This window comes from Xiphias gladius, chromosome 24, assembly GCF_016859285.1.
Source record: "Xiphias gladius isolate SHS-SW01 ecotype Sanya breed wild chromosome 24, ASM1685928v1, whole genome shotgun sequence".
NCBI classification, from domain to species: Eukaryota; Metazoa; Chordata; class Actinopteri; order Istiophoriformes; family Xiphiidae; genus Xiphias; species Xiphias gladius.
The window spans coordinates 19,356,578-19,374,735 of NC_053423.1; positions in this window are offsets into that span (position 1 = coordinate 19,356,578).

Here is an 18,158-nt window from a genome sequence, read left to right on the forward strand (position 1 = left end):
TTTAAGACTACAAAACTCCAAATTGCCCTAAATGTTAGTTAGATAATTTTTGTGAAAGCTTTTCAAATCAGCTCATACATCCCATTGGCTTCAAGCTCACCACACACTCTGGCACACACACACACACACACACACACACACACACACACACATACACACAAACACACACACGCACACACATACACACAGAGAAACACAGAGAAACACAGAAACACAGACAACAATGTTGTAATTAAGATTACTTGGTTGTCTCGCCATGAATCATGGTTTCTTTAACTATGCATACCCAAAATGGGCCAAAGGCTTAATGCCTGTGGGTCCCAGATGACAGGAGCAGTAATATGTTTTAATGAGCCTGGGTCCCTCGATGAGACTCTACATTTGTCATTCAGGTTCTGCACTCTAAAAAGTTGACAGTCAATGCCATTAAAAAATGGCTTCAAATGTCCCAGCCAATGAGTACTTTTTGTCATGAGATGTTCTACAGTGTCTGGAATAGCTAACAGGCTCAGGCAATCTAATCATTTTTAGATATTACTTATGATGTTGCCAACAATGGGCCAGATGGAACAAGATTAACCCAAAGGGTTGCGGGATAATCTGAAAATCTAAATTGCACAAAATTATTACAACTCTCTCATCTTTGCTGATTTTGTTTGAAATACTGGATAGTTTTACATCCTCAGGCCTTCAAAATATAATTAAATGAAATAGTCCGAGAAGGGGTTTAACTGCTCACACGTCATAGACATGCACCCTGTGATGAAGGGGTATCAAGTAGACACTGCTTCATATTAAGGGGTCACAATCACAAAAAAAGGTTGGAAAGCACATTAACATGGTAGAGATGTCTGCCTTTATCTAACGCTTAGCTAAAAGAATCAGGGCTGGCACCAAAGTAATTCTAAAAAAGAAAGTCTGGTCCATTCCAGCACACTTATTGCATCCAACAAGAAAGCAAATAGCAACCAAGCAAACAACTAAGTCAACACTAAACTCACATTGGTCGGTCCAAATAAACTTGGAAAGCAACTTGGAGTTTGCTATAGGCTACTGGGATAAAAAAAATGCAATCTTCGTAGCAAATGGGCACCAGGTGTAAGTGAAGGGAAGTAAATCATCATCCAAACTGAAAAGAAGTCAATTATTGCCCAACATTAAGATCCTCCTAATGCTAACCAATTAGCGGCAGGTTTATAAAATCTCTCAGTGTTCAGTTTTACAGAAATGCTGACAAAACTGCTCAAAACCTGGGTCCCTCTGTACCAGACCTATTCACTGGTTTCACTTGTTCTCATGGGCACAACAATTTTTTGCAGGATACTGGACACATGAAAGGTTGATTCCGAAAGGACACACCGAAACTACTCAGACATTCCTATTCCTGTAAGCCAAGGTATTTTAGACCCCATTTACACTTAATAACTTCATGTATTTTGGCCAAGTGCAAAAAAGCTAAGTAAATGCAACTAAGAAGCATTCATGACGGATTGAAATCCGACTTTGAGACGTATTCTAGCCAGTAGTTGAAAGGTGTAAAAGCATCAGTCCCTCAAAGACACACAAAGACACATGTAATCTTTACTTAATCTTTACAAAGTTTAACTACATCACTAAGAGCTCTGTGGCAGTAGCCTCTACATGGTCAGTCCCTGTGTTAATGGCAGTTTAATTTATACTGAAATTAGCCATCATTCTCCCTGCTGCTTGAGACAAGGGTAAAAGGAGGCTCCAAGGATTTCAACTTACAATCATACAGAAGGCACACAGAGCTATTGTAGCATTTATCTGAACCCCCGGGGCCCTAAATACAGAAGTAAACATGGGGAGCTAAAAACCTTAATCTCCAGTCAAAACATGTTGATATTCAAAGGCATGGGTGGAGCATTTTTTTTAAATGTGGATTTAATCTAAAACTTTCAGCTCTCACATGTGAGGCTTCTGCAGGACACCAATTATATTTACAGCACACACATAATTGAAACCCTCATTAGAATAATTTGTAGCAGGATATCAAAGATGCTATATGTACTAAGTTAGTGTGTTACAGAAAGCATCCCTGAAACTATAGGACAAATTTACTTTAGGCTATAGCTCCATGAATAAAACATGGAGTGCCGTGGCCTTCCCTTGCACTTGTATGATTTGTTATGATTTTTGTTTGCGTGTATTTTATTTGAGAATAAGTGAGAAAATATTGACCTCCCAATTCAAGGTTATATTTTAATTACTGGATAGCCATGGTTACATAAAATGAAACAGCATGCAAGCAGGGATTAAATTCACTTTTAATTAGAAACATCATATTCCAATTCACCCTCCTTGTTTGCTTGTTATTTTTGTTGTCTTTTCATACAATTGAGAGACGGGCAATGAAAGAAAAACGATAGAAATGCTTGCAATTGGATTGATATGCCACAGAAACCTTGATAATATCAGTCAATATCCCACTGTCCTATCAACAAATAATTATGACAACATGGCTAAATGGAGTAGTCATGAGTCCTTTTGACTCAAACAAAACAAGGCCAAGTGGAATCTGTGCAGCGCAGACCTAAAATGGTAATCATTACAACCACCCTCATTCTGCCCTGCACTTGTACAGGACAGTTATTTTTAAGCACAATACAACAAAACAAACTCGTCACATTGTTACACATATGCACTGTATACCTCTAATTTTAACTTCTGCTCTGGCTCTGGGGGGGTTTGTTTATTTATTTTCTAATGAAATCTAATCAGCATAGAATCATTAATGCTACTACAAGAAATTGTAAAGGCAAGAAAATGGTAAAAACAAAACTACAATACAGTCCTAGCCCCTTAGTAAGCTGCATGTAATCTTTACTGAAAACTTACTTTCTTCTGTGCCTTCATTTTGGCTTAACATATTGAGGCATTCAACCCACGACACTTTTATTTGAAATATGTAAGCAGACTCACCAGGAATCAATCAGTCAACACTTTTTAGGGTGACCTCAAGTTGATATTACCATGAATATAAAATCCATACATCCCTACTTGCTTGATCCATGATGCCTAATAGGAATTTGATCTTAGTAGGTCAAGCACATATTGTATGTATTGATCACCAGCTCACTATCCTTGACATTGCGGTTATTTATTTATTTCATCCCGTACTTGCCATTTGATAAAGCTGTGGCAGCGCGATTGCTCATAAAAGGTATTAGAGTAAAGGCAGCAATTTTTCAATATTCCTTCTAGGACAAAAAAACATTTGTCAGGTTACAAACTTTCATATAGTATATGTACTCATTCTCCTGCTGAACACTAAATGGACAGAACAGAAGAGTCACAATTATAACAGACAATTATAATATCTCTTCAACTGACTACAGTATTTTGATGCATTTTTGTCTGTTAACCTACACAAAAACACATTTACCTTTCTGTTCCTATTTAAGTGGCATGTTCAGTAGTTATGGAGTAAAAAAAAAATGTAAAAACCAGTAGCATTTCACTGTGGTTTTGACAGTGACAATACCTTTGAAAGACAAAATATAGGTGAAATTTTGACTGTAAGGTTTTGCCAATAGTACCACAAGATTCAGCAAGTAATCAGGAATTGCTGATTATGTTCCAAATGTTTTTTTGGAATGGAGACCATGAGGCAAAAAGTCTTCAACCCTGCTGGCAGTCCTGCTGACGGATCTATTCACACAAATAAAAAAAAAAGTGGTTTCAGGTGGATAATGAAGGTGATGTCTTAATGATGATGGCCCAACTTCAGGGCTTGACGGCAAAGTCAGCTGCAGGGCAGGAGCGTCTCACAGGTAATGGATCTGAGCTCACAGAGGACATCTTCAGACAGTCTGAGGAGTCTGTTCTAGCTGATGAAAGGCACCGCTCAGATTAGAGACTTTTGTCTAAAACCCAGAGTTGAAAGATCTGTATAGAATTCTTATGTATCTCAAATTCTGCCTGTCTCTCTGACCTACCTCTGGTACTTTCCACTAAGCTCAGAGGTAAACCACAGCGGCAGGCAAGCAGGTCTTGTGATAAAAAGAGGTCTGACACCTAACAGAGCAGTGGGCTGGATGTGTGCCACACCTTTTTATGTTCCTCACTCTGACTTTATCAAATATTGATTGGATTGAACGCCTCTGCCGAGAGCAAAAGGTCCACAAACAAAGAGTCAGTATTTCAATCTGCTTTCAAGGGAAACCTTGCTCAACAAACCTTTCCCTCACTGATATTCCCCTGCCATCCATTGTAAATCCAAACTGCTTGCTAATATTAAGAAATTCATGAGATAAACGTTACAGGTTGCATTTTGACCTACAACTCTAGTTCCTATGTGTGTCCCAGTGGTTTCTAATATACTGTAAGAATAATGAAATATTGCATGTTTTTCCATGTAGGTTTAGCCCTATGTACACCGAAGAGGGCCTGATATTAAATCAAACTAGCAGCTATGTGCAGCTGTAATATATGTAAAGTTGAGGTCCAAAGTTGTTCTTTGATGCTTTTCAATTGTAATGAAGTAAATGTAAAAATTCTAGCAAGACAACCACAAAGACACCAACAGCTAACATGCTCAAACTGATACCTAAAACAAGCTGTTGTCATGTGTCATGTACTGGAATGTTGTCATTGCAGGAATTTGGTCATAAACCAAAGTTATGTCGCTGTGGGCCATCTGACTGACAGACTGAAGCTGCAATTATACTCCTCCGGGTTGCATGCAGGCCAACGTCTACGTGGCTGTTTCTTTTATAAAACGTCTTCCTGCTGTCTCCGTTTCAAACCCGACTGACAACAAGAATTGAATCACCCAATCAACTGGCTTGAGAAACAGGTCCACACAACGAGAGGTGCGCGCAGGCTCTTTGCAACCCTCTACGACCTATGATTACCAATAACACCCTTCACAGGAAAGGCGCGTCTTTGTAGAAACAGCAGCTTAACCTACCTATTCAGAGACTAACAAAGCATTGCTGGTCTTGGTCCACATTTATTTAAATGCCATATAATATACTGTATATTGAAAAGAGGAAAAGTGGTATTAAAAGATTTTTTTATATGTACATACAGGATGAGGCTTATAGCTACAAGGAAGAGAGGGAAGGAGGTCCAGTAAAGGTCCCTTGAAGGTGTTCTCTCTCACTCTCGTTTCTCTGAGGTGATTAGCCATTTCCCTTTGCTCTCATACATTCATATATCATACAGATTGGGTCTGTGGGACAGAGAAAGAGCAAGAAACTAAGTATGCACACACACATGCAAGGAGAGAAGGGCACTTGTGCGAGTGTGGGTGTGGACTGGGGTATGGCAGGGCACTGACTTCTATCTCCAGGGTCGTTGGCTGGTAATTAGTTTTGCTCTAATGGCTGCCTGGCGAGGTCAGGGGATTCCTGTAATCCCTCCTCTATCTGTTCACCTCCTGCTTGCCTCTTACTACTAATCTCTCTAACCTATCTCCTCCTGTCTGCCTCCCCTCCCTTTTAACAATGTCTCTCCTTCAAGAAACCACATGGTTCTCCTCACTTTCTCCCCATCTTTCTTCCAGTACCAGTGTATCTTTCTTGTTAACCCCACTTAACGAATGGACTGCTTTAGAGCTCATTTTATTTCCTTCTTTTCTTTGCCACATTTCTCCCCCATTTCCTCTAAAAGAAATTAATTTAAAAAGTACCTCCTACACACATTTCATGTTATTCCAGTACTCCATCTCTCTGTTTCTTCTTCTTTATCTCATTCCCCCTCTCTCTTGGCCAGTTCTACTCTACAGATCAGAGCTGAAAACCTGCAGCGTTGTACTTTGAGTTTATTATTCAACTGGGATTTTTTAATTCACACATTCTCTCCACTGATGGCTCCAACTGCGAAACATTATCAGAAAGAACAGACCATCTGTGCCCGTATCACAAGCTACTATCCTCGCTCCCTCCTCTACTTAAAACTAACAGATGGAGCTGCAGTTATGTACACAGGCAGCTCACTCACAGTACGCTTTATTTATTCCCATACAAGACACATTCACATGCAGTGAAATATGTTTCCGTGTCAGAGGCATGTGCATTCCACCTAATATTTAGTAATGTGGATCGCAGGGTAAGAAAAGGAACTACAGCATTTTGGTAAAAGCTACTGGGGCATTTAAAGGCTTGGTGGTTTGCACAGTCACCATTCAGCATCAGTGTCTTGGGTTCAGTTCTAGGTCGTGGATTTCCTTTTCCCATGGTTTTGGTAAGCTGCAGGTAAAATGTCAAGGGTAAAACTGGCCTATATATGGTTGAAAAAGTGAAAGTTTTTTAAATGTCAAGGTTACATATAACCATTGTTTTAGCAGCATTTCAATGACTTCATTTCAATGTGTAGTTAGAATTTGCTTCACAATCACATTGATTGATCGTCATTTAAACATTTTCGGAGTAAAAAAATCCCTTTTCAACCAGATTCACCCCACTTGTAATCTAGGTGACTTTTTATCTGCAAATCAAAAAGTCGGTGTTGACTGGGATAGTACGAGACATGAATGTCAGGTGGATTGGAGATTCCACACTGCCAATCTGTTTGAATGTCAGTATGAGTTATTGTGCATTTTAGTATAAATGATGTACTTCAAAACAGGCTTACACAAGATTTTCTGTAATGATCTGAGTGTGTTTTGATAAGGTGGAAATGAAGAAATAAGGTGAAAGACAGAATCGAATAATAAAACTTTTAGGTTTGTTAGGCAATTTCACTGACAGCGCTTCCTCTCGTGGTCTACACAGCAATCAGTAAAATGTTGATTAAAGGGAGACATGCAAACTTAATTACTTGGTGTGATGAGTTATTCTCTTTATTTGCATTTTATTCCTCTGTGTTTGTTATCTTTTCATTCTATCCTTTATTATGTATCTCTGTTTAAAAATTAAATCATTGATTACGTTTCAGACATTGGCCACTGAAATACGGGATAACTCTGACTGGTACAGTTGATAAATTAATGATATGGGCGCTATAAATATGCAGAGATTGATAAAACAACCATTTGTTGTTTATAAAGCTTTATAAAATCTGAAGAAAAATGTATATGCATATATGCATATGTCTTTGTGTGTAAACAGGGTTTTATTCATGTATCTACATAAAGTTTTATGCATACGGTCCCTGCTGTTTCCTTACTTTCCGCCCCTGCGTGTTAGAATGGGCTTCAGCAAAGAAATGACCAATCATCCAGTTTTATTTCCTCGTGAAGAAAAGCCATGCTGAATTCTCTTTTGAGAGTAGGTGTCCCTTGAAAGCAAGGACAAAAACATTATTATAGTTTGAGATGTGTGTTTAACATTGCATGGTCACTTAAGACACAGCTGTTCATCCTTGCAGCTGTTGCAGCCAGGGCTATACCACAAACTACTCTGCTGTTTGGACGTGATGGATCATTTCTGCAGAAAATCTTGGGGCTTATGAGTTTTAGTCAACTTAATGACGCATTTTTTGTCACCTATAAGAAAGGTCAGCTATAAGAAATCCTCTGTAGTCACATGCTTTTAGTAGGAATCGCACTTCAGCCATTAGACATTACATCAAATATCTCATAAAGGACACAACAGCCCATAAGTATGTAAATTGAGACAGAGCCAGTGAGTGGATGCATGAGGAAAAATTCATCTTCCACTGCTGCCTGGCACACCTGGCTCACTAAGGAGCTCATTTGAAGCCCAGGATTAGGCCTAATTACTGCTTTAATTAGCAAGTTGCTGAGGGCCGCATCCCGCCCCGCCGCCACCGCCGACGGCACACAGCACCGTCAGACCGGGTGGCCGGTGAGGGAGCAGATCAAATGAGATCTAATTGATGGCAGCTTAACATCATAAAAGCTGATGATTGGGGAGACTGGTGCTCAGCTGAGTCAAGTCAAAACAGAAGAGGGGGGAGAAACTCATTCATATTTAATGGGAGTTTTCAAAGGCAAAAGTGAATACTGAGGAATAATTAGGAAGCAAGTGTCACTCAAGGAGAGGGACATTGTGTGTGTGCATGTGTACGTGATCCAGCAGCAACAGTGGACATAAAACATGTCTCAGAAATATTAATTTCCCCTGAGGTCATCAAAAAGTGATTGTAATGCCATCTGGAATAGAGAAAAATTATGTAAAGGATTTTTTTCCACTTTTAGTTAAAGTAGAGTTTGGGTTTGCTGTTGACATCTATGCATAGCAACACTCAAATTACTTGTTATGGAAGCTTACATCAAATAAACATGGCATAAAATAAATCAAATCATTTTTGAAGTTTTCTCCCTTGTGGTGTACATTCTCAAAAGTGATTGAAACGAGCAAGAGTCAAAAATATTAATTTCTTTAATTCCAAGCGTCAAGTAATTACTGCAGCATGAGTCAGACTTTACGGATTGAAAAATAATTAGCAGGGCACCCAAGAGGTCTCGATTTTTTCCCCCTATAATAGTAGCTGTAGAAAATCACTTGTATGTCCATTTCCAAAGGGATGGAATTCGTTCTGGACTTACTGAGATGATAACTCAGTAATTATCCAGTCCTCCAGTGATACCACTGCTAACCATAGAGGGCCAAAGAGACAGACCAACTGACTGACAGGCTGACAACCAGAGACTGGGCATCCAGTAATAGAGCTGGCTGGAGATGGTTTTATGGCCTCATCTTAAAGTCTTAATGGGTTTCAGAGAAAAAGGCTGTTTGGCTGTCTGGTAGACAGAACGTCTGGATTTCTTCTCTAATAACTCCCATTGAAAAGGGTTCCCAGAACCTTGCAGGCTGTGGGATATAATAATTGACTAATGCCAGCTTTTCTTTATGGTTATTGACAAAGATTATAGCCCACGACCATAACTTGAGATAAATATCACGCAAAGCTCTGGTGAAAAGATAGCTCATCATTCTAAAACTAAAAACAACAGTGGTTTATGTCCTTTACATCTAAGGATCCAAAGATATATGGAAGCTAAAATACTCTTTAAATCTCTAATATAACATCGCGGTACTGTCCAATCACTAAACTAATCCAAGAGGATTCATCATGAAGCACTGTAAATTGTGATTGAATTCTGATAGTGTGTTTGCTGTTGGAGCCCTAATAGACTTTTTGACAGGTGAATCCATCATGTTATGTGATAATTGATCAGTAGCTGTGGTGTTGTCACATTTCCCAAAGAATCAATGGATGGTCATGTTTAAAAAACCTGATTTAACAGTTCAAGGTCACAGACATACTACAACATCCATTATGTATACTGTGCTTTATGATGTATTTTTATTTTTTTTTTTTTGACTTAACTGCTAAACCAGAATCTACCAGATTCTACAGCTGCCTATACACTCAGTTAACTAACGCAGTCTAATACAGCAGCCCTGCAATAAATCCTACCTTAAGGTTTTAATGTTCAGTTTTTGTTGAAACTACTACAGCAGCGGTGATTCATCTCTATGGTCATTTTGAAGGCTGTCATTTGTGGAGCTGTTAAAATGAGTCATGTTAAACTAAGACGTATTTCTATTATCTAGCCTACTGTTTTTATATTATTTGAGAGTGAAGATAGGGAGGTTCCATTGGAAACACAGAAAATAATAGTAAATGGCACCTGTCTTGAGATAATTTTTTAACATACCTCTATTATTGGATATTTACCACTAAAACTTCAATACCCTGGGTTTCTACCCCCAGCAATTGCTGTGTAATGTATGTTGGGTACACCGAAGAGATTATACAAGAAAGAGACAGATATATGACTAAAACATAGTCAAGCATGTGGTATAAGAAAAAGTTGGTATAAAGTAAGTCCCCCAAAAAGGACTAATGGCTTCAGAAAATATATTCATGGAAAAAATGAAAAATGAAAAAATTCAGAGTCAAAGAAAGTATTTCGGACATAAATTGGAAAAAAGTAGATAATTTACATAAATCAAGGACCAAAGCAATTAATTAGTCATTTAAATATAGAATAACTGGAAAAGAAGATAAATATACTGTGCGTCTGTCTAGGTTATGACAAATATTTGTACCATATCTTTGTCCTTTACTGCTGATATTTACTGGTTTCGTATGTGAAAACTCAACAAAAAAAAAAAAAAAAACAGTATTAAAAACCACTCTTTCATACAGCATTTCCAATTCTAACCTTAGCGCTAAAAATAAACTTTGTCCTAATGAGGTTTGCGATTCAGTAAATACCTGAGCAGGTGACCCCATTTTTTGTTTTCCCCTTTTGGATTCCACAAGTCAGTGAAAACATTTTCTTTATCTCACATTAATGTATTCACACACATACTCACAAAAGTAGAGGGATGGAGATTATTATAATTACTGAGAACCGAGAATATTTTCAAGATGAGCCAAGCTTCATGAAATATCTTCACACACATACAGCCCAGCCAAACAACCTTGAGGTCAAGAAAGTGGGCTTGCACAGCCCGCAGAGGGCTAAAGCAAGGTTAAGGACACCCACAGCAGAAGAAAAGACCATCTATCTGTGTTAGTTCTCTATGCCGCTTTTCTTTTTCTTCCCTCTCTCATCCTAACCATCTGACACTCTCTCCATCCCTCCTCTCCTCTACCCCTTGACCTCCTCGCAAGTTAGGAAAAATGAGAAGATGGAAGAGAGGGAGATAAGAGACAGAGACACAAAGGCAGGAACACCAGCAAATAAACAGGCTAACATGAGAAACAAGGGAGGGGTGGGAGGATGTGAAGGGCAGAGGGGAGACATGGATCCACAGGAGTCAGGGAGAATGGAGGTTGGAGGGAGACAAGACTGTTTTCTCTTATTCTCTCTCCATCTCTTTCTCCCTCTCTTTCCATCTCCTCTGGTCAGATTTGTCGGGGTAAAGCAGAGGAGGTGAAACGAACCCAGCAGGTTTATGGCCTCAGCACATTCAGGCCAAGGCCAGCGGTGAGCGCAAGGTCTTCTCCGCCATAGGGCCACACATCACACAACTGAGGGTATGCCTTGACATTTTTGTACTTCCATGTTATGTCATCACTGTTAGACCATCACTTAGAAGAATTTAAAGTGAACCACTTCTCAAAATGATTACATTCAGGTAATTCTCCTGCATTTATTAGCCTCAGCAATGCCCATGCAAATGATTATGGCATTCAAAAACATGAAGGTGTAATGTTGACAAGACATCAGGTAATAATATAACGTGACTACATACTGTATATGCACACATCCCTTTTTATTGATCAACACACATTTTTCTGTCTCTTGAATGTTACTTAATTCATCTTTTTTTGACTTTTTGTTTGTTCCTTTTTGCCCTTCATTTTAAAATAAAACAACAGTGAGCTCTGCCAGAGGGGATCACAGTGAGTGAGTTACAGGTAACTGCCAAAATCAAGGAAATGAATCAGTAATTGAGGGCTACAAATTAGAAACTAGAAAGCAGGAATCTGGCAGCACCATTATGGCATTTGATTCAAGTCCACCCAACTTTTTTGAAAGGAAACCAATAACAGGAAATAAAGCCAATGAGCAAAAACCTGCCAAATGGACCTTTAAAGGACTGTTCACTTGGTATCTAGTTCTGCACTCTGGGGCCTGTTTAGACTGCAAGACTTCAGGGCTCAGCATGGTCCCCACATGCCATCTCCTCTGCGGCCTTGTGCGCACTGTCTGCCACAATTGTTAGGTACACACTCACACTAAGTCACATTGTCTATCTTGCAAGAGTTGGCAATCTTCTCCGACACTGTGCTGGAAGCTGTGGACAAATCTTATAGCAACCAGAAGGGATGGGCACCGAAGAAAGAGAGAAAGCCGCAAATGGTGTTTCTTTGATTAAACTTTTACAGTCGGCTGCATGTCGCCGTTTTTTCTACTTCCTTGCTCGTTCTTAAAAAATATGGTGGCCATCTTGCTGCTATTATGGTTTTGGAAGGCGACAGAAGAGGAAGTGATTGGGTCGAGGGTACAGCAGACCAATGAGCAAATCATCAACATGCACAGTCGGCGCGGCCACCGAGTGCAACGTTTGATATTTCATGTACGTGATTATGTAATTGCAAGGGTTTGCGGGTTTACCCACAGGTTTGAGAAACTTGCCGTTCACACACTGACACTGATGTGTGCTCCAAAGATCTGGAATATCCTCTACTTCCCACAGGCCGTGACCTTGAATGACTTTGAAAACATTAGTGTGCGGACAAATTTGATCCATCAATTGTGAGGTGAACCAAGATTTTATTTCCAAAAGTATTTACTTTACTACCTTGTCTTAGTTACGGATTTAGTCATCAACTGAAAAAGGATCAAACTCAGTTGAGCAATTTACAGTATTTCCTTTTGCTATTCATAGTTAGAGTACTTTGATTGTTCCTGTGCATGTTTTTGGTCTTTCAACTTGAGCTGTTCATTTGAAGTCCACTTCCTGATTGAAGCCAGGGTGAGCAGCGATGTAACCACCTAACAGCATGCAGTATGAGGCAGCTGCTGCTATTTAGAATTGTTTAACTCCACCAAGTCAGCTGAATTGCACCACACCGGCATTTGTAGGGTTATTTGGTACATTTTTCTGTCACAGCTGTCATTAGCAGTTGTTGTTAATTATTCAAATGTTGAAGCCCTGTAAGAAATGTAGTCAGCTAATCTTTAAATTACCATTACGGTTTAATTACTGCTGACAGTTATCCTCTGTGGGTGCATTTAAGCTCAGAGTTTACACAATGACAGTGGGAAGACTGTGGACAAGGACAACCTTAAAACCTGTGTTTGTAGATTTTAATGTTGCAGTTTTTGTGTGTTTGCCTCTGCAGACACGACATTTCAGTAAGAAAGGAGCTTTGCAAACTAAAAATGCTATGAGGCTGCTTCCTTTCTAAGTCACTTCCAGAAAAGCAACAGCCAAACCTGTTAGCAGGCTTTTACAACTTAACCCTACATCCAGACACACAGTAAATTCAAATCACAAGCAAGACACCCTGCTGTACTAAGACTGCACCTCAGGCTAGTATTCAGAACTTCCTGTGCAGAAAGCCTAACCAGCAGACAGAGGAAGCTGTCAGCCATCCCCAGGCAAATTTAACTTTCTCCTGATGAAGTTCTCGCAATGGCAAGAATCAGGTATTGTCATAACATCAGCAGAAGATAATTTAATCAACACTGTAGCTCTTTCCTCCCCTCTGTCTCTGCTGCTCTCTGTGTTCTACTCTTCTTTGAACACTTTCCTGAAGCACTGGGACACATCTACCCCCTTCATTTTTTCTTAATTCCAAATCAATGTCCATCTCCTTATCAGTCCCCCTCTCAATATCACTTTGTGCCGCACGGGTTGTATGAAGATCGATGGTGAAAAAGAGATCGGAGATGAAATTACAATTGAGCGAAGGACCCTTTCATACCGAGATCCACAGAGGAGAATAAGGAGGAATAAAAGGAGGTGTGCGTGTGTTTGGATAGGGGGTGGGCTATTGAGGAGTATGTGTGGATCAATGCCCACATACAGCAAAATGCACTTGCATGATTGATTAACAAATGAATTGATTTGTTTCAGAGTTTGCTGATGAAGGGCATTTGGATGTTAGCATTGACGTCTCAGTGTAAAATTGATCACGTTGACATGTCTGCTGTGGCTTCTCTAAGGTGTCAGAGGTGCAAGAAAATACACAGAGGACAGTACAAGATGGAAAGTGCAGCAGTGATGGAGCGGAGAGGGAACAAAGAAACTGAGAAACAGAGGTATTAACAGTTTCAATATGGTCTGTATCCTGAGAAGATTGGCACTTAAAGGGAAGGCAGTTAACAAGGCAACTGTGTGTCAAATCGAAAAACATGAGAGCACAAGGGAGTGTAAAACTTTTCTCAGTCCAATATAAGTGAGAAAGTATAAACCATTTCTGGACAGTGAGACATACAATGCCTATAAAAAGTATGCAGCCCCATTGGACTTGAACATTGCTGTTAACGCAGCCCCAGTGGAACTTAACAGAGCCTAAGCAGCCACATCGAGAAGTCATTATAGACCTCTAAAGTATTATACTAGCCTCTGAATGTGCAAATAGCTGAAGTTGACATGATTATCATTTCTGCACCTGACTCAGTCTAGTGGCACAAACAGTCTCAAGTATACTGTTATCAAAGATTACATTTTTTTTTACCATTTATAGGTCCTGCTCACCCGCGCAGGTGTTTCTGATTACTTACTGATTAGACGTCTCGTCAGGTTCAAGTTGGGTGGAGCTATGCTGGGAATGTCGCCAGATTAGATGAACTATTAACAATGATGAAGGGGTACATTGTCTCGCCCTGATTGGTGCAACAGAACTAACAGGAAACGGACGGAGACGTCAATCAAACACAGCGTGCGCACACCCACTCACTTTTTAACGTAGGAAATCAAAAATGGTAAAAACACCTGTGTGGTTGGACTGTGGGTGTGTTGGGACTTTAGGAGCTGTATAGACCCAATATTGGCCTACATACAGACCACAGGCTGCAATATGCCTTCTTTACATGTCATGTCAGTAAAACCTCTGGTGTAATTAATCATATTATAATTAATCATATTGATATTGGCTGCATTCCACGTAGGTAAGCAGGTTTCAAGGCCCGGCTATTGTACACACTGACTCACTGGCAGAGCCATCGTTAGTGGCTAGCTACACCTGTGTTCTTCCTGCTATGACAAGTACAAGCATCTACTGTGAAAAAGGTCTCTTAGTGCCGAAGGTGCCTCTTCTAAATATTGATTTGAAGTGGACGAACGCCTGTACAGTTAATGTTTTGGTGTTTTGCACTTATTTTAGATCAATTGGTAATTTTTCTTTTTCCAATTTGACTTTTTCTTTTTATCAGTGTTAAAAATCCTAAGTAATTACATCCAACTCAATCCGATTCAATCTTGTAAAGCAATGAACCAAAAATTTTCACGGTTGAATATTTCCATAATAAATGTATGATTACTTGAATTTAATGGAAAAGAGCAGCTTAAACCTCTCGTGGAAAATGTCCCCTGTTCATTTCTTTTTGAAGGTTCAAGGTCAGTTATTAGCACTCAGTCTCTCATGCCTTGTTCAAAGTCCAAATTTAGTCATGTGGACTGGAGACTCTTAAATTTCCCACATAAAGTTAAGGCTTCAGGGATCCTGATAGGGAAATGGTGCTTAATGACACTGAATGGCCACATACGCTGTTTGAACTACCACAAGCACTATTTTATGTACACAGATATTGCTTTCCATAAGTTTGACACCAGTGAGCCAATTTGTAACTAATTCACCATTTCCATTACATATTCAGTCACGAATAGCTTTGCATAATAGTATGGACAAAATACTCCCACTCTGATAATCCATCATTGCAAAGTCTGCTACTAATGTGTAGGGGAAAAAAAGTGTCATTTGCGGTAAGTTCCCGGACAGTGACCATTTAAAATGAAAGCACACAGCAGGAACAGTGTCAGAGATGCTGCAAATGATGTTAGTAGAATGAACTTTAAGAAAGTCTAATGTTTAGAAACTGCAAATTTCATGTTTGAAAACACTAAATTATTTTTTGGCCCAGTCTCATAACTCTTATGTCCGGGATATCTGTGGTTCCCATCTTAATCAATTTTCTCATTTTTTGCGTAAACAAAACAACAGCACAACATTAGCACTGAGTTAAAATCTGTGTAAATGAAACGCTCTTCTCTCTCAACCTCCTGTGCCGTTAAAACGTAACTAAAACCTGATTGGATCCCCTGATAGATTCGAATAAAAGATGAACTACAACATGTATTTAGGCCATGTCAAAACATCAACTGCAAAGCCCAGTAGAGTCAGTCTGAGATTGCATGACAACAACAGATCTGGGCCAAATATTCATTATTTTCTACTTTTGGCTTGTTGTTTGTTGTGCTTTTAACCTGCTTTTCTCAGGTACTGCAAAGGCAATTTTGATGTCAGGGTTGACCTGCTGCCTCGATACCCCATAAATCCCATTTTAAACAGTGTTCTATGCAGGGCCAAACAACCATGACTGACTAAGGTTTAGATGACAAATTATGGAATACAGTTTGAAACAGGGAACATTTAGAAGAAAAAGACTGGGACAGACAAAACTCAATAAAAATGTTTGTAATGAAGACTTGCCCTCAGACAAACTGTGACCAGTAAACTTGGAGAACCTAACCCGAAAGAAATCAAAGTTTAGAAAGTGAAGTCTCTGTTGACTTGTGCTGGCTGCCCGTCTGTCGACCCACCTGGCAGGAGATGAGTCACCAAAATTCAAATGTAATAAAGCCACCATGGCAGACATAAAGGCCTCACCAATGTGCCCTGCAATCGCATGACAGAGGCATCAGAAAATCACAGAACTGCAATGCCCAAACTCTTTGACCCAGAGCTGCCTTAAGTTACTCCATTGCAAGAGTACTTCCTTCAATATTAGTGGCAGGAGCAGCCCTGGATATAGTGCAGGCAGCATAGTTGCCAGGCTGTTGTACCATGCTAGTAGCACTTCCTATTTTAACATCCAATTACAGCATATTTTTTGTGGAACAAGTGCTATCTTAACTGCATCTCATACTGATCATTTTGAAAAACGGAAACTGCACTTTACATACATTGTTAACGTAATGACCAGCTGCTGCAATAAGCCAACATTACTATATTAAAATCTTACACAAAAACTCACCCACATCTGCTGGCTGTTGTCAATACTGTTGTAATATTGCACTCCTGAGCTCCATTGAGTTTTTCACCATTTTACAAGTCGTTGTTTTGGTTTCATGGTCAGCAACTTTACTGCTTCGATTCACCATGGATACTCTCAACAGCAACATTTCCAAACACAGAAGGCTAATGTTTTCCCCAAATAAAACGGATAAACCCTCTATGTCCCGTACTAAACTGTAGACAGGCAAGGTTAGCAAGTGGCTGGTGAACACAGTGGAGCACTTGGCATCTAAAGAGGCAAGTATTTCCTTCAGGAGTTGGTGACATAACAAAGCTAAAATTAGTGAATGTTGGACTTACATTCACCAGGTGGCCTGAAACATGACTGCAAATGAATTCTTATCCATAATCTGAAGGCAACTTTTGGGTTGTGCATTCACCATGAGAACTGTAATGTGTCACTTTTGTTTTTAAAGCTGGTTGTGCTGCCCCCAAGTTGTCAAGTTGATGCAGGTTTAACTAAGTGCCTTGATTTGCCTAAACATAACCGTAAAAGAATGTATCATGCCTTAGTTTCCATGAGTGGATAATGTAGGGAAACAAATGAAATATGTTAACAATTAATATTTTTGCAATATTGTTCAGTATTAACATTTTGCAATGGCACTGAACAGTTTGACATTTGCCAATAATTCCTTGAAATGTTTGTAAAAAAAAAACCAAACATATATAATCTGGGCTGTTTTACATATCCTACTAGACAGGATTGTATTCCTCTAATTAAATAATTCAGTCTGTGGAGGGCCAGCGAAAGAACTACAGTATGAAAACCATTATTGACAAGATCCATGAAGACCATGACACACTGGATAAACCCTTCTGCCAATATGCTGTGTAATATAACAAACATACAAGCCTTTATTGTGAAATGACCCCTTCCCAGCTGTGTTCTCAGGTCTAATACTCTACTTTGCAGCTACTTAACATTCACTGATAGCAGGCCTCACGTAGCAGACCTGTCAGCCTGGTGTGCTTTGCTGACTATCTATTGTAGTTCACTGGTTAAGCCAATGTTTAACACTGGCCTGCTCCCGAGCTACCCAGCTAGGTCTGCTGAGGTTGTTGTACTGGACCACAATATTGTGTCTGATTGACTTGTGGATTACTTACACCTTAATCCCTGCAGCCATCCCTGATGACGCTCAGCCTCTTCCTCTCCTGCCCTCCCTTCTCCTCGCCAGCTGGTGAGGTGTCTGTCTGTCAGTCTGACTCTATGATACCTTTTCATAACAGCCTCCTCCCTCTGTAGTGCTGGGGATGATGGCACAGACAGTTAGAGAGAAGATAAGGAGAATGAAGGATAGGCTGATTAAAAGAGAAAGGGACAGCACAATAGCAGCACGAAATAATAGTATGTCTGTGACAGTAGGTGAAAGGGGAGATGGAGAGCCGGCACAGAGGAAGAGGATCATATGAGAGAGTGAAAAGCAGAGAGATGGACTGATGAAGACCTGAAAGAGACAGGAAATGGATTTATATTCGCCACTCATTTTGTGCTCTGTTTGACATTTGGAAGG